Below are 14,669 nucleotides of genomic sequence, written 5' to 3' on the forward strand. Positions count from 1 at the left end.
ATCCAATTGTCAACATTTGTCAGATAATAGAGAAAGCAAGATGATTCCAGGAAAACATCTACTTCTGCTTCATTCAGTTCAGTCACTCAGTCGTGTCCAACTCTGTGACCCCATGGACTGCAGCACGCCAGGCCTCCCTGTCCACCACCAACTCCCAGAGTCCACCCAAACCCATGTCCATTGAGTTGGTGATGCCATCCAACCATCTCATCCTCTGTCGTCCCCTTCTCCTCCTGCCCTCAATCTTTCCCAGCATCAGGGTCTTTTCAAATGAGTCAACTGTTTGCATCAGGTGGCCAAAGTATTGGAGTTTCAGCTTCAACATCAGTCCTTCCAATGAACACCCAGGACTGGTCTCCTTTAGGATGGACTAGTTGGATCTCCTTGCTGTTCAAGGGACTTTCAGGAGTCTTCTCCAACACCACAATTCAAAAGCATCAATTCTTCGGCTAAAACCTTTGACAGCACGAATCACAATAAATTAAATTGTGATTTATTTAAACTAAATTGTGAGAAATTCCTAAATAGCTGGGGATAGCAATCTTACTTTCCTACCTCCTGGGAAACCTGTATGCAGGACAAGAAGCAACAGTTAGAACTGGATATGGAACAAAGAACTGGTTTGAAATTGGGGGAAAAAAGTATGTCAAGGCTGTATGTTGTCACCTTGCTTATTTAATGTGTATGCAGAGTACATCATGGAAAATGCTGGGCTGGATGAGTCAAAAGCTGGCATCAAGACTGCCAGGAGAGATATCAACAACCTCAGATATGCAAATGATATCACCCGCATGGCTAACAGTGAAGAGCCTGTTGATGAGAGTGAAAATGCCTGTTGAAAACTCAGTTTTCAGAAAATGAAGATCATGGCATCTCATTCTATCTCTTGATGGAATCAGATGAGGGAAAAGTGAAAACAGTGGCAGATTTTATTTTCTTGAGCTCCAAAATCACTGTGGACAGAAACTGCAGCCAGGAAATTAGAAGCTTGCTCCTTGGAGGAAAAGCTATGACCAACTTGGACACCGTATTAAAAAGCAGAGACGTCACCTGCTGACAAAGGTTCTTATAGTCTAAGCTATGGTTCTTCCAGTAGTCATGTACACATGTGAGATTTGGGCCATAAAGAAGGTTGAGGGCCAAAGAACTAATGTTTTTGAACTGTGGTGCTGGAGAAGACTCTTGAAGTCCCTTGGACATCAAAGAGATCAAACCAGTCAATCCTAAAGGAAATCAATCCTGAATATTCACTGGAAGGATTGATGCTGAAGCTGAATCTCCAATACTTTGGCCACCTGATGCAAAGGGTCAACTCACTGGAAAAGACCCTGATGCTGGGAAAGATTGAGGGCAGGAGGAGAAGGGGATGACAGAGGATGAGATGGTTTGATGGCCTCACCGACTTGAAGGACATGAGCTCGAGCAAGCTCCGTGAGTTGGCTATGGACAGGGAAGCCTGGCATGCTGCAGTCTTGGCCCAGGCAGTCTTTGCCCTGGCATGCTGCAGTCTTTGGTCCAGGCGTGCTGGATTCTCAAAGAGTTAGACAGGATTTATTGCCTGAAAAGTGACAATCAGAAGACCTTACTCCTCTGCCTGATTGCTAAACTGAAGTGTCTTTATTATGAGACATAATCTGACCTTGCTCACCTGTGAAGAGAAGAGATTAACGCAATCCTTCCAAAGGCTGGCCCTTCATCAGAATGTTTTAAAGACTGGTGGCCCTATGTACTTTGCTTCCTCACAGCCTATCCCTCTCTATTTGGCCTTTTGAGTCTATTTCTACACCACGTCACTCTCTGCTAATATAAAAGAACCTGGCCTTCCGACCTCTAGGAGTTGGTTATTTTGAGACATTAATATGTCATCTCAGTGAGCCAGCATTCTGAATAAAGTCATATTCCTTGCCAGAACACATCTCCTCCAATTCATTGGCCTGTCATGTGATGAGCAGAGTGGGCTTTGGCTCAATAACACTAGGATCATTAGTTCAGATACAGCACTTGCTATGATGAATTTGCTTCAGACATAGAGGGGAGGGCATGAGGTCTCTGTCCTCAGCTGTGTGGCTTCCTGCTAGGCCTGCGCCTTTTCAGCTCACAAGAAGATTCTGTATGTCCTCTAAGATTTTGGCTGAGAACCTCCTTCTTTCTGTCAGTTTTTCAATCAGAACTTTCTAGTTTTCACCAGATTCAACCTCAGAATCTCCTAGTTTCTGTAATTTACCTAAGAACTTCATATTTTCTGAAATTGTGCTTCAGAACCTCATCTTTTTGTCAGATTTTCACTCAAAATCTCCTAGTTTCCGTTAGATTTTACCTCTGAACCCCTGGTTGCTTTCAGATTTTACTTCAGAACCTCTTCGCTCTCTCAGATTTTACCTGAGAACATCCTAGTTTCTGTCAGATTGTACCTCAGAACTTCCCAGTTTCTGTCAGATATTACCTCAGACCCCTTAGTTCCTGTCAGATTTTACAACAGAATCCCACTTTCTGTCGGATTTTACCTCAGACGACCATAGTTTCTGTCAATTTCACCTCAGAATGCCCTCGTTTCTGTCAGATTTTACCTAAGGTGTCCCTAGTTTCTCTCACATTTAACCTTGGAGCCCTTAGTTTCTGTGAGATTTTGACGAGGAGTCCCTAGTTTCTGTCAGACTATACTTAAGTATTGCCTCGTTTCTATCAGATTTTACCTCCGGAGCCTGTATAATTCTGTCAAATTTTACATCAGAACCACATAGTTCCTGTCAGATTTTATCTGGTAAAATCTGCCAGATAAAATCTGCCCCTATCTTCGGTCAAATTTTACCTCAAAACCCCCTAGTTCCTGTCAGATTGTACTACAGAATCCCTTAGCTTCTGCCAGATTTTACTTCAGAGACTCCCTAGTTTCTCTCAGATTTTATGTCAGAACCCCTTAGTTTCTGTCAGATTGTACCAAAGGAGTATCTAGTTTCTCTCAGATTATAGCTCAGTATTGCTTCGTTTCTATCAGATCTTACCTCTGGAGCCTGTAATTCTGTCAGAATCCCCTAGTTTCTGTCTGGTTTTACCACGGAGCCATCTAATTTCTGTCAGATTTTACCACAGAACCCCTTAGATTCTGTCAAGTCTTACCTCACAACCTCCCTACTTTCTCACAGATTTTACATCAGAAGCCCCTATCTTCTGTCAAGTTTTACCTCAAACCCCCCTAGTTTCTGTCAGATTTCAGCTCAGAAGCCCCTATTTTCTGCCACATTTCACCCCAGTAATCCCAAGTTTCTGTTAGATATTACCTCAGAACCCCTTCATTTCTGTCAAATTTTACCTCAGAATCCCCTAGTTTTTGTCAGGTTTTTACCTCAGAACCCCCCAGTTTCTGTGAGATTCTCCCTCAGAACCTCCTTGTTTCTGTCAGATTTTATTCCAGAAGCTCCTAGTTTCTGCCAGATTTTACCTCAGAAGACTCTCAGTTCAGTTCAGTCTCTGAGTCATGTCCGATACTTTGCGACCCCATGAATCACAGCACTCCAGGCCTCCCCGTCCATCCAGTGAACTCCCAGAGTTCACTCAAACTCACGTCCATCGAGTCGGTGATGCCATCCAGCCATCTCATCCTCGGTCATCCCCTTCTCCTCCTGCCCCCAATCCCTCCCAGCATCAGTCTTTTCCAATGAGCCAACTCTTCACATGAGGTGGTCAAAGTACTGGAGTTTCAGCTTTAGCATCATTCCCTCCAAAGAATTCCCAGGGCTGATCTCCTTCAGAATGGACTGGTTGGATCTCCTTGCAGTCCAAGGGACTCTCAAGAGTCTTCTCCAAAACCACAGTTCAGACATCAATTCTTTGGTGCTCAGCTTTCTTCACAGTCCAACTCTCACATCCATACAGGACCACAGGAAAAACCATAGCCTTGACTAGACGGCCCTTAGTTGGCAAAGTAATGTCTCTGCTTTTGAATATTCTGTCTAGGTTGGTCATAACTTTTCTTCCAAGGAGTAAGCGTCTTTTAATTTCAAGGCTGCAGTCACCATCTGCAGTGATTTTGGAGCCCCCCAAATAAGGTCTGACACTGTTTCCCCATCTATTTCCCATGAAGTGATGGCACCAGATGCCATGATCTTAGTTTTCTGAATGTTGAGCTCTAAGCCAACTTTTCACTCTCCACTTTGACTTTCATCAAGACTCTCTTTAGCTCCTCTTCACTTTCTGCCATAAGGGTGGTGTCATCTGCATATCTGAGGTTATTGATATTTCTCCCAGCATTCTTGATTCCAGCTTGTGCTTCTTCCAGCCCAGCGTTTCTCATGATGTACTCTGCATATAAGTTAAATAAGCAGGGTGACAATATACAGCCTTGACGTACTCCTTTTCCTATTTGGAACCAGTCTGTTGTTCCATAGTTTCTGTTACATTTTACCTCAGTATCCCTTAGTTTCTGTCAAATTTCACCTCAGAACTGCCTCGTTTCTGGCAGATTTTTACCACAGAACCCTTTTATTTCTGTCAGATTTTTACCACACAACCCCCTAATTTCTGTCAGATTTTACCTCTGAACCCCCTAGCTTCTTTCAGATTTTTTTTTACCTCAGAGGCTCAGAATTTCTGTCAGTTATTACCTCAGGAAACCCTAGTTTCTCTCAGGTTCCACCTTGGAACCCACTAGTTTCTGCCAGATTTGATCTCAGTGATACCTAGCTTCTGTCTGACTTTTCCTCAGACAACCACCCCCCTCGAGTTTCTGTCAGATTTTAATTCAGAACCCCTTAGTTTCTGTCAGATTTGACCTCTGAACACCCTAGTTTTTGTCACATTTCACCTCAGTAATCCCTACTTTCCTAAGGCCCACTTGACTTCACATTCCAGGATCTGGCTCGAGGTGAATCATCATATCATTGTGATTATCTGGATCATGAAGATCTTTTCTGTACAGTTCTTCTGTGTATTCTTGCCAGCTCTCCTTAATGTCTTCTACTTCTGTTAGGTCCATACGATTTCTGTCCTTTATTGTGCCCATGTTTGGATGAAATGTTCCCTTGGTGTCTCTGATTTTCTTGAAGAGACCTCTAGTCTTTCCCATTCTATTGTTTTCCTCTATTTCTGTACACTGATCACCGAGGAAGGCTTTCTCGTCTCTCCTCGCTATTCTTTGGAACTCTGCATTCAAATGGGTATATCTTTCCTTTTCTGCTTAACCTCTCGCTTCTCCTCTTTTCACAGCTATTTGTAAGGCCTCCTCAGACAACCGTTTGCCTTTTTGCATTACTTTTTCTTGGGGATGATCTTGAGCCCCGCCTCCTGTACAATGTCATTAACCTCTATCCATAGTTCTTCAGGCACTCTGTCTATCAGATCTAATCCCGTGAATCTATTAGTCACTTCCACTGTATAATCATAAGGGATTTAATTTAGGTCATACCTGAATGGTCTAGTGGTTTTCCCTACTTTCTTGCATTTAAGTCTGAATTTGGCAATAAGGAGTTCATGATCTGAGCCACAGTCAGCTCCTGGTCTTGTTTTTGCTGACTGTATAGAGCTTCTCCATCTTTGGCTGTAAAGAATATTGGTATTGACCATCTGGTGATGGCCATGTGGAAAGGTTTCTCTTGTGCTGTTGGAAGAGGGTGTTTGCTATGACCAGTGCATTCTCTTGGCAAAATTCGATTAGGCTTCGCCCTGCTCCATTCTGTATTCCAAGGCCAAATTTGCCTGTTACCTCAGGTATTTCTTGACTTCCTGCTTTTGCATTTCAGTCCCCTATATTGAAAAGGACATTTTTTCTGGGTGTTAGTTCTAGAAGGTCTTCTAGTTCCTCATAGAACAGTTCAACTTCAGCTTCTTCAGCATTACTGCTCAGGGCGTAGACTTGGATTACTGTGATATTGAATCGTTTGCCTTGGAAATGAACAGAGATCATTCTATCTGATTTCCAACAACATTGATTATATTCTTACTAAAATGAACAGAAAAATGGCACCATAAGCAGGAGGAACAACAAATGATTAGGCAATCATGCAGCTAAGGCAGCTGACATTGCAAACTGCCAGAGTGTATCTCCACAGCAGTCATCCATCTTGAAAGACTGGAAGCGACTGTAGGGCCTACACCTCATTTCAGTGTCTTTATTCTTGAAAGTCGTTGATCATAAATGAAATATTTAAGCAAGTCCTTTCCCCACCTCTTCAGGAATGCTTCTTGTATCACTGGAAATCCTTAAAAGAGCTGAATCATCAACTCTGGATTTATCTAGGCAAATCTATTTAACTGGAATTTGAATTTCATCTTCAGTAAATCAAACAATTCTGGGCATTAATAGGCAGTTCCTTAAATGTCCTTACATTTCATATCTGTGTGTTCCATTCTGGAGGGTCTTATATTTAAGTCCATTTATTTAAGAGTTCTTGGTTTACTGGGAAATGAGTTATAATCTCACCATTTAACTCGTATGCAACTTCAACTCTGATTTCCAGAAATATATCCAAAATATCAAAAGTTTTGACTACCAATGCGGTAAACCCATTAATTGTATGAGCATATTTACTCAAAACAAGGTCCAACCAGACATGTGTTCTTTCCCTTTCTGTAGTTACACCAAACGCTCTACCCCTTGTTTGTAATAATTCTCCAATTTCATTGTCTTGCTCTGTAGGAAAGGGACCAATCCCAACTCTAGTTCTATAAGCTTTCACAACTCCATACACTTCTCCGCATTTTAAGGGGGCATACCCAAGCCGGTACAAGCACCTCCACCGTACAGCTCAAAGAGGTGACGAAAGGATGGCTTTCAAAATCAATAGCTAGCAGTGCCGCAATTGCATCTTCACCAAGATTTTCTTCGATGGTGTTTCCTTGAAAGCCCGACATAGGAAATAAACTCCATATATCTCACAGTTGGTCTCACCCTTTTGCATATAACCCTTGAGTTTTTGGAATTCATCTTCAATGTCTATTTCCGAAGTGGGGTATATGGATTTGTAGTGGTCAGCCAGAACTTGGAAACTCTCAGAAAAGCCATCAAAGTCAGAAACAAGATCACATATCCTAAATCCACTCTGGTCCTCTTGGGGAGAATAAACAGGGAGAATGCCCTTTCTGTGGTCCCCCAACTTTTTCCTGCTTGTTCGCCTCTCTGTTGTTCCTGGATACCATCAACTGTTTGATGAAAATCCAGCACAATATGAGCTCTGTCAGGTATGAGAAGCCTTTGTCCAGCCTTCCAGACCTTTCCCTTTTGGAACATTTTTTTCCTGCTTTCTTACACAATCCAGGTAGATGAATTACCACATCATTTCCAATGAATGCAGTAACATTCAGGCTCCACTGGGAGCCTGAGTTGTTCACTGGGTGAAAGACAAAAGTCACCCTCCACAGAATCCGCAACTGTTGAGGCCAGCGTTACTTCCTCCCTGGCAGTGGCACAGCGTGCTGGCATCCTGCGCCAGCAAATCAGCACCTTCCCCTTGCCTTCGTGGTCCCACTGCCCGCCAAATGCCAGGGTCGCCAGGTTCCCCCCAGGCTGCTCCCTGGGGCGGCCTCGGTCGCCTTGGACAAGGAGGATGCCCCCAGGTTGGTCTCGGCAAACGCCCAGGCTCCAGAGACACGAGAAGAGCCCGAAGGGGTCGGGGGCGACTGGGAGTGTGTGAACTGGATTGCTCTGTAAATTTACGTTTGAGAGTCTTCATATCAAATATAACATATATTCTAAACAGTAACATTTGGTAACACTGTCAATGTCTTAACCTGAGATTGGGATTTTTCTACTTTTCTAATGTTTCACTTTGTCGAGAGGGCTTGGATCAATGTTTACAACGGTGGTCTGTAATGTCCCCTTCTGCTGGTTTGGTGGTCAGGTTGTTTTTTACACTTGATTGGTTGACTGATGGTTGTGCGGGGTCTTCACTGCTCCTGGGCTCTTGGGTTGTGGGCGGCACGGCCGCTCTTCATCACAGTGCACTGGCTTCTCATTGGCGTGGATTCTCTTGTTGCAGAGCACCAGTTCTGGGGGATGGAGCTTCAGCAGTTCGGCTTTCCTGCTGAGTTGCTCTGCAGAATGTGGGAGCTTCCTGGCTTTGGCACTGCGACCGTATCCCCTCCATCGACAGGCAGATCCTTAAACACAGGAAAAAAGGGAAGTGGGATAAATTTCCCTCTTATGTGCTTTATCTATGGGTTGTATGTAATACACTTTAACTGCTTCCTCAGAGAAACACAAATTTTACATCTTTTTCAATGCTTAAAAAAATACAAATCCAATGTATGGGAAGCATATGACTCCTCAAGTTTGTTCGATATTTATGCTAAATAAGGATACATTATGTCTTTTTGTGGAGGAATTTCATGACAAAATATTCTGTTTCTTCTAAGCATCTTCATCTGTTTACTTATTTTCTCTACTAGAATAAATGTTGTTCCTTCTTAGAGAACTTTGAATTTCATTATTTTTCAGCAAAACTTTTCCACATGTTAGCAGAAGGGGGCGTTGTGGGTCTGCCTTGGGGTCCTCGCACCGCTGCTCAAGGAGCCCCACTCCCTGCAGGGGCTGGGCTGGGTTGGGGTCTGTACTCCTGGGGGGACTCAGCAGTGTGTCCTCTCTGTCTGCAGAGTCCCCTGAGCAGGGACCTGTGTGGTCTCAGCAGGGGCTTCCTCCAGGTGTTCCCAAGAGGGAAACCCCTCCCTCCCCTACAGTCTGGTCTGTGAGCACAGCTCCAGCACCAGGGTTCAGGGAGGGGCTGAGAGGGCCCTGGGTGGACCCCCATTAGCATGGCAGCCCCTCCTCTGGCAGAGGGTGGGGAAGAAAATTAGACCTGGGGCAGCTGAGGCCACTGGGGGACCAGGGTTCTGTGAGCACCGTGGCCTGGACTCCTCTCCTGCTGGTGCTCCTCTCTCTCTGCTCAGGTAGGGACGGGCCTGGGCACCAGGGCTCAGTTCCCAGCCTCAATAGCACCTGGGGCGCAGACTCTGGGACTCTTTCCTGCAGCTCCTGTCCCATCTCCCTGTGTCTGTGTCTGCAGGTTCCCTCTCCCAGCTTGTGCTGACTCAGTCAGCCTCCCTGTCTGGATCTCTGGGAGCATCAGCCAGACTCTCCTGCACCCTGAGCAGTGGCTACAACTTTGGCAGCTTGCCGATAACCTGGTACCAGCAGAAGCCAGGGAGTCCTCCCCGGTAGCTCCTGTCCTACAACTCAGACTCCCAAAAGCTCCAGGGCTCCAGGGTCCCCAGTCGCTTCTCTGGATCCAAAGATGCCTCAGCCAATGTGGGGCTCCTGCTCATCTCTGGGCTGCAGCCAGAGGACGAGGTTGACTATTACTGTGATGTTGGTTCCCACAGTGGCTCAGATGATGAGGAAATGAGACAAAAACCCCTGGGCCTTGGACTTTGGCTCTGAGCCTGGTTTCAGCGAGAAGTTTCCATAGAGGGATTTCCAAGGAAGGCTTCTCTGCACAGAGATCTCTGTGAAGGGAGGGAGGAGACACACAGGATCGTGCTGAGACCCGAGACAGCACAGGCATCCCAGGAAGCCACATATCTGACGACAGAGTCCACCTGCCCCTCCCTCAAAATCTGGAGTAAATTCCCCAGAGCAGATGCTGTGTGGTCGGGAGCCGCATTAGGCATTACTGAGAAAATGGAGGCACGGCCCCAACTCCCTCTCCTTGTCCCGCAGGCACGGACCCAGGATGGAGTTAGGCCTTGTGATTCTGACTTGTTTTTTCCTCTCCTCGGCTCAGTTGACTGAAAGGAATATTAAGGAGCTTATTGTTTTTGAGAGGAGCATGAGAAGGCACAAAGCCTTCTGCAGTTGTGCTCAGAGAAGAATTCATAAGGTTAATCACTGACATTTTTTCAAGGACTTTTACAAAAGAGTGTTCCACGGTGAGCACGTAGGTCGCCACTTGAGGCCATGGGAGGGACTGCTATCTGAAGCCTCTTTGTGAGGAAGGTGTTTATGGCAAAGGAGTTTGCTGAATTTAGGGCTTAGGAATAATTAAAATAGTTAGAAGCTAAAGATTAAAGAATGTTGTAATGTTAGCATATTCTACTATAGCTTATAGAGATTAGGAACTTTAGAGATATTAATAGCTAGAAGCCCTGTTTAAGAAATAGTGAGCTTAGGATACTAGGGGCAAACAGGACTTAGAAAGATAAGAAATAAACTGAGGAATGTGGTATGCAGCCCAGACATTAGCATGAGTTACAATGTATTCACAAGGACACATGAGAAGAAGTAGATAAGAGAATTGCTGAGGCAGGAACTCCTTTTGAGGGGCAACAATGATGAATGGAGACAACAAATCTGGGTCAGTGGGAACTGAAAATGTCAAACCTCTGACCTAATGCTTTTGTAAAAGTATAAAAGCGAATCTTAAGCTTGAAATAAATAAGCAGTCCAAGAAAACTGAGAGGCTGTGTCTTTTCTCGCTGACACCGCTCATCTCTTCAGGTTGAGCTGCTGGAGCTGGACTCCGGCACTGTGTCTTCAGCAGAAACGCCCCAGCGCAGCCCTGCTCCTCCCATCTCCATCCCCTCATCCCACAGAGAGTGGGTCCCTGGCTGCAGGGACCGGTCCACAGCTCAGGTGCTGACAGGAGGCCTGGCTCCGGCACCCTGTTCCCTCCTCATTTCCGCAGTGCTGCTAACAGGTCAGCATGTTCTAAAACTCGTGGCCCCCCAGGCTCCTAGTAACCGGATGGAGAAGATATGGGAATTTTTCTTCCTTCAGAATGATCTGAGGCCTCACACAAGGTGAGTCCTGAGGGGTCAGCAGAGGAGGACGTGGCTGCCTCTCAAGACAGGCCACGCTTTCTTCTGCCTCAGGTTCTGTCTATGAGTCATCTGATGGCACCTCAACTGCAGAAACATTCTTTTCAGGTCCCATGTCTCATTTCTTTATCTTTTCTGAAATCAAATTGGACAGTCACTCATGGTCCTCCTGTTGCAGAGACCTGGACCATCTGGGCCCATGGCCTCACTGTGGTGGGAGTGCAGGAAGATGGGGTTGTGGCCCCTGTGCCCGCAGACCTGCAGCCGTGGTGCTGGGCTCCATCATTCCTGGTCCTCAAGGGAGGTCAGGGAACAGGCAGCTGAGAACGTGGGACAAGAAACTCAGCCTGTCGGTCTTCTTCTTGGAGAATTCTCAAGTTTCACACACCTTGCATAGATACCTACTACACTTGAAAGCCTTCTGACTCATGATGAATCGACTCCCAACTATCCATTCAGTTTATATGAAGTCTCAGGGAAAAGCAAAAGTAAACAAAAATAGTTCCTGATAAAATGCTCCCTGATCATGCATGTGTGATCAACCAGAACCTAACTTGAGACTCATCCTCGTCCATCTTAATGGGGTCATTGATAATAACTCCTTTTCTCTCTGGTCCCCAAATACAAACAGAATCCCACTGTGCCCAGATACACAGGGTCCCTCACAGGTACTTGGCAGGATGATGAAGAAGCAGAAGTCCAGCATCTGTGCCCTGGAGACCTTGGGGGGGCCTCTCCCACCCCCTGCATGTCCCACTCCTGCTCCAGGTTTGTACTCCTGCCCTGAACCCAGACACTTAGGGAAGCTGGGTGCCTCCCTTTCTTGCGGACTGCACCCTGAGAAGCCCCTCACCTCCAAGTACTGGAAGACCCTCCCCATTAGGACGTGGCCCTCAGATTCATCACTTGCCCATGTTCTCCCCTTTTACTCATGATCTCTCCCACTTCCACTCCCTAGTTCTTTATCTGAGATGATGTTGGATAAATATCACTCTTTTCAAAACAGACGATATAAAACCACCCCTATTAAATCTACGGAGTCTAACACGTGAACTTGCACTGTATCCACTGAGGATCAGGTAACAGGTCATTAGGGTTGCTAAGTCCAGCAATGGAGGAGGAAACCCTAAAAAGGATGAGACTCCTATTTATAGCCATAGTCCCTTACATCAAGCCTGTTAAACAGAACTGTTATGAAACCAAACTGAAAACACCTTATATATATTGGAGTCAGAAATAAACGCTGTCAGGATCTTGGAAGTAATCAAGAAAATGACATGTATTCCCCCAGAGCATCATATTCTCTCTGCAAAGACAGAAATAAGAAGAGAGATGTGCAATTAGGGCTGGGACAACTCCTGGAGACTCTGCAGACACAACATCAACCACGTTTCAACCTGGGAGAATCATGACAGAGTCACGATCGGGTTTAAGCCATGGACACTCTGGGATTTGAAGCCTTGAACTTGTTTCAAGGTTGTTGTGCTCTGGTACTGACCCCAGGAGCCAGGCAGTGCAAACTGAGACAACAGAGAATCCGAAATTACATCAGCATTCCATATGAGTTTGCAGGTCATTAGTAACCTGGAGAGATGAATAACCAACCACAAACTACACGGCGGGGCTCATTCTTCTGCCCCGGGGGTGACATCAGAGAGACCCAGCTACAAGTGTGAGAAAGCCCTTCCAGGAGGCTGTGATGCGAAGTGGGGGATGAGGAGGTCTGAGTCCAGCATGGGGCGTTGTGGGTTGGTCCTGAGAGCGCAGGGTCCTGGCCAGGCAGCCTGCACCTCCTCCCTTGGCTCTTGCCCACGTGGGCAGCAGGGTCCTCACTGGAGGGTGACGCCCTGCACCGGGGCCCCCAGGGGACACGGCAGCTCTCAGCTCAGAGCCACAGGCTCGCCTCTCAGTTCCTGCTGCTCTGGCGTGGGGTCCGTGACCAGACCTGACATCCACCCAAGGACAGAGGGCCGGTCATACAACTGAAATGGGCTTCCTTCAGGAACCTCGCCCTCCAGGGACACCTGGACAGGGGGTGAGACCCCTGCAGAGGCTGCCCCACTGCCCGCAGAGCGCCCGGGTGTTCCCAGCGGAGGAGGGATGCAGGCAAGAGCCCTCTGTCACCATCCATGTCCTTTAAAAGTGTTCCCTGTCGTGTTATTTGGCAGTTTCAGCATTTGTAGTGAAGCATGGAAACTGGTATTGTGTCAGTTTATGTGGCTTCATTCCTCGTTCCTTCTCTTTATGTTAACACTTGTAACATGAAATATATGAACTCAGAAGCTCCGCCAACTGTCATCAGCGTGTTGGTATAGTAAGAAGAGAGTTAAGGAGGAATACATATTTTCCCCTCTACGAGCTGAGCTTTTCAAGCACCTCTGACAGAGATCATGTGGATTTCATTAAACAGATGCTTTAGCAGCAAATCTAACATGAATACAAAATAAGAAATGTATTCACATTTTTATGTCAAAGAAACAAGAGATGAACAAGACTTTCCCCGTCTCTTCCACACACGTTAACTTGAGACATCTGAGCTCCTTCTCCTCCTCGTTGCCCTCACACCTCTCCTCTGTGCCGTGTCCATCCGGCTCCACAGTAGAACCACAGGGAAGGGAGTTTTACAAGGTCCACGGTGCTCACCACACCTACCTGTTCACACACCGTGTTTTTCTATTTCTGATGATGAGACATGTGTCCCAACTTTGTTGGAACTGAACTTGCCCGCTATCGTAATTGCATGATGAGATGGTGACCTTTACCCGTAAAATCCGCAGTTCTGTGGAAGGTGCTCCGCATGGTCATGGCTGTTCACAGCACAGGACGCCGTCGCCCTGAGCCTGCCCACGCGGCTCTGCCTGTCACTCCTCACCTCCCATCTGGTCTCCCCACCGCTGGGACTAGAGACAGTTTAAAAGAGTGCTTCAAGGGCCACCCCTCACCCTTCACGGCAGACACAGGCTCCGGGATCTCCTGCTCGGCTCAGGGCTGGTGGAGGAGGACGGACAGCACCACACAGACGGGACTCAGGGCTCCCTGAGAAGACAGAGAGTGTTCTAAAGATGGGCTCAGGTTTGGGAAAGGCTGGATTATTGGGACAAGAGAGACAGACTTAGGAGAAGGAAATGGCAGCCCACCCCAGTATTCTTGCCTAGAGAATCCCGTGGACAGAGGAGCCTGTCCATGGGGTCACACAGAGTCGGGCATGACTGAAGCGACTCAGCATGCATGCGTGCATGCACCGGAGAAGGAAATGGCAGCCCACTCCAGCGTTCTTGCCTGGAGAGTGCCAGGGATGGAGGAGCCTTGTGGGCTGCTGTCTGTGGGATCTCACAGAGTCAGACACGACTGAAGCAATTTAGCAGCAGCAGAGGAAAACGTGCAAACTCCTCCTTCAGCCTCAGACACTCTGGGGAGAAGATAGAGGACCGAGGTCACCAAGGTCACAGGAGCACATTTGCTGAAAGACATCACCCCATCACTCAGGGGCTCCTGCCCGAGCTGTCCCTGCCCTGTGTGAGGTCCAGCATCTGCCTCCTTCAAGAACCCCCACCCCAGGGGACCTCTGGTGACCTTGGCAGGGAGAGGAGAAAGTGATTTGCATGAGGCGCCTCCTCCTCCTGAGAGGCTGGAGGCATGAAAAGGCCCAGGACCCCACCTGCAGCCCAGGAGGTGAGGAGGCCGCGTCCTGGGAGGGTCCCCACCATGGCCTGGATGGTTCTTCTACTCAGGCTCCTCACTTACGGCTCAGGTCAGGGGCTGAGATTCTGAATCTTTGGGGTACCTCCAAGCAGGGTCTGAGGGCCCTGTCTCCATAACAACCCCTGTCTCTCTTTTGTTGCTCTTAGGGGTGGATGCTCGGACTGTGGTCCAGGAGCCAGCGCTGTCAGTGTCTCCAGGAGGGACGGTCACCCTCACCTGTGAAC

At 47.1% G+C, this 14,669-nt stretch overlaps 1 pseudogene; it reads right to left on the reverse strand.

Annotated features, from left to right (window-relative positions):
• Window positions 1-6,359: 6,359 nt before the first annotated feature.
• LOC128062135 (adenylosuccinate synthetase isozyme 2-like) lies at window positions 6,360-13,548 on the reverse strand (annotated as a pseudogene).
• Between the last annotated feature and the right edge of the window lie 1,121 nt (window positions 13,549-14,669).

The sequence above is a fragment of the Budorcas taxicolor genome, chromosome 17, assembly GCF_023091745.1.
Source record: "Budorcas taxicolor isolate Tak-1 chromosome 17, Takin1.1, whole genome shotgun sequence".
NCBI lineage: Eukaryota > Metazoa > Chordata > Mammalia > Artiodactyla > Bovidae > Budorcas > Budorcas taxicolor.